This window comes from Pinus tabuliformis, chromosome 6, assembly GCF_031772625.1.
Source record: "Pinus tabuliformis cultivar Carrire ecotype Pingquan chromosome 6, CPIR1, whole genome shotgun sequence".
NCBI classification, from domain to species: Eukaryota; Viridiplantae; Streptophyta; class Pinopsida; order Pinales; family Pinaceae; genus Pinus; species Pinus tabuliformis.
In genome coordinates this window covers 735,724,397-735,727,573 of record NC_142292.1, presented here as the reverse complement: position 1 = coordinate 735,727,573, position 3,177 = coordinate 735,724,397, and the positions used below count along the sequence as shown (strand labels likewise).

General features: G+C 44.3%; 1 pseudogene across 1 annotated transcript; it reads left to right on the top strand.

Annotated features, from left to right (window-relative positions):
- The first annotated feature begins 1,603 nt into the window (after positions 1 to 1,603).
- On the top strand, positions 1,604 to 2,967 carry LOC149260829 (N-terminal acetyltransferase A complex catalytic subunit NAA10 pseudogene; annotated as a pseudogene). The gene is made up of 2 exons (XR_016258324.1): positions 1,604 to 1,760; positions 1,940 to 2,967. The product of XR_016258324.1 is annotated as an N-terminal acetyltransferase A complex catalytic subunit NAA10 pseudogene (transcript).
- Positions 2,968 to 3,177: the final 210 nt, after the last annotated feature.

The window sequence follows — 3,177 nt, the reverse complement described above, 5'->3', positions numbered from 1 at the left end:
ACCACCTTTCTAGGATTGAGAGACCTTGAAACATGATTTATAAGTCCCTGACAGACAAGAAAGTAAACCAGAGCTGTGTTTAACACTACAGTACTATCGCCGACTATGGCTTTGCTGATAAACATTCTGTCTTGACAGCCATATACAAAATTAGAGCAAAAACAAGGCTTGCTGAGCCATGACCTGTTACAGTTCATAAGACTATACTGGCTCGCATCGATACAAAAACAAGAACTGAAGCAAAAACAGAGTTGGCAGTATCCAGAGACGCATAACAGAAAAAGAAACAGATCAGAAGCGAGAATGCCATCAGTAGGCATTGAACCAAATTCATTAAACATGTTTAGGAGAGTCGAGAGCATCCTTTTCCACCTGGCTAGGAGAGCCAATCCACGTGATGACCGCATTATCTGCATCTCCCGTGACACCACCATCTGGAGGAATCTCCAAATTCAAAATGCTGCCGGGAGGATGTTCCGGCTCACCTGCAAGCACATTGCGCTGAGTAGAGTCTGCCGGAGGCTGAGGAGCTTCAGGCACATTGCCTTCTTCCTGCATGTTGTCACCGTTGAACACGACCCCCGCCACCTCCCCCTGAAGAACACTATCATCCTGAGACTGAGATGTAGTGGTGTGGGCAGAGCTGCTGGGCTTGTCCTCCTCCTCAGCAAGGATTACAGTGATACTGGCTGACAAAACAGGCTTATTGACCCTGCTATGGAATTTGAAGCGGGTTGTTTGAAAGGAGTTGTGTGGGAGAGGCCTGGCATGACCAGAAGGCGGAGAGGACGGGGAGGCAGAGGCTAGAGGGACAATGTTCTGGGGAGCAGATTGAGAGGCACGACCTCGATTGCCAGTGGTGCCTCCATGGCGAGAAACTCCACGACGACGAACCATTTCCAAATTAACTGAGAGACCAGGGAAGGGAATTCGGCAAGACCAAATGGGAAAGGGCCGAGCGCAGGCAGACCAGGCCAGACTCAGAAACCAGATGAGCTTCCAAGCAGCCTGAACGAAGCAGGGGTGCGGGAAGAATAGCGAACGAAAGTAGAAGGAGCCGAGGAGGGCAATTGCTTGAACCAGAGACCAGGCCATGGATAAATCACCTCGCGCAGTCTCTCGAGCCGAGCGCGCATTCAATACCAAATGTGTGACCATAATTCTGTACCCTGGCGAATTCATATCAAATGCTGTGGGTTTGTGGGATCCACGTCCGCGAGCCAAGTGCAGAGACAGCTGCCGGCGAGGAGTTATTCCTCATAAATGATCTGCAGTGACACTCGCATCTGGGTCATCCATCATCCTTATTATTTAGGTATCCATCATCCTTATCCTTATTATTTAGGTATCTTAGGTATCTAAACTTAAGGTAATGAAAAGTAAATCTAGGCGATAATGGTGAGAATCCTCTATGCTAATTTACAAGGAATCCTCTATACTAGTATACTATTTTACGAGGAACATGATACATCAAATACTACACTCCAATTTACAAGGAATCCTCTATACTAGGATACTAATTACTAGTATACTAATCTACAAGGAGAATGATACATGAAACACTACACTCCAAATCGCGAGGCCAATATCAAGTAAAGCAAATATTAATTAAACGACATGTATAAATTTCATTTAGAAAATGATCCATTCCTTTTGGTTAAGCAGGTTCGTCTTCGTGAAACCCTATCCTGCAAAGCGGAAGTCTGATCCCTCAGTGGCAGTTATCCTGGGAGAACCGGAGGGAGCAAGCAAAATTGAAGGTAAGAAGCTTGACGTAATTTATGCCATTTGCGTTAGCTTCGTAGATTTCGTTTGTTTGCTTGGATTTTGGTTGTTAGAAGCCTGTAAATTGCCTGATCTAAGAAATACAATCAATAGTCAGAGAATGTTTTTAGTGCAAATTTGACACAGATGATTGAGATGTGTTCCATCTTCACAGAATAAAAAAACCAGGAGAAGAAGTATCTAACAGAGAACACTAAGTCGGGAGAATTTCTGCACATAAACTCTGATACACAATATATATTCCAGGGTTTAAGCATAATATATGTTCTAGGTTTGTACCCACCGTGGTTTGCAGCCATGGTTTGCATTCGTCAAGCCACTATAGATGACCTGCTCGCAATGCAGACATGCAATCTGATGTGTCTGCCGGAGAATTACCAGATGAAGTATTACTTCTACCACATCCTCTCATGGCCGCAGCTTCTGTACGTGGCCGAGGATTACAACAAGAAAATTGTGGGTTATGTTCTGGCGAAAATGGAAGAGGAGTCCACGGAATGCCACGGCCACATAACCTCTCTGGCCGTCTTGCGTACGCACCGCAAACTGGGCCTTGCAACGAAGCTCATGACCGCAGCTCAGAAGGCAATGCAGGAGGTTTTTGGGGCAGAGTATGTTTCTCTCCATGTCCGCAAGAGCAACCGGGCGGCGTTTCACCTGTATACCCAAACACTGGGCTACAAAATTCACGATATTGAGGCTAAGTACTATGCTGATGGCGAGGATGCCTATGATATGCGCAAACAGCTGAGAGTGAAGTCTGATGGTAAGCATCATCATCATCATCATCATCATCAGCATTCTGGAGCGTGCTGTGGCGGAGACGGTGGCGATGGGAAATTGCAGTCCGCCGCTGATAAAAAGAGCAAGGAATGAACCTGAATTGGAAGTGAAGCTGTTGAGATTTGCGGCCTTCGCGACCGCTTTTGTTATGGTTAGCACATTGAACTCTTTTGCAGTAGATGTTTGGCCTGCAAATGATGATATGGATTCATATCGTTATTATACTATTTTGCCCTTTTAATTTACCAGTCCTTCAGTTGTCTTCAAGAGCTACGTATTTCTTCCTGTTGTTGCTACTGGAATTCATTGCCTACTGTGAAATCGCGTTGAACTCTTTTCTTGTAGATACTTGACTTACAAATGCTGATAATTTATTCATGTTGTGCTATTTTTCATTTATTGTATGACAGCCATTCAGTTGTCTTAAAAAATTATCTCTTGTTGTTTTTGCTACTGGATTTCATTGGTTTCTTTGAAACATATCATATCTGCAATCGGGTCGGTATCTCGCCTGAACATCATGCTCTGTTTTAGTGATGGCGGAGCATGTTTTCTTTTGTCTTATTTTATTTTTTCTTGAAAACGATGCTTTGATTAGTCAGAAATATT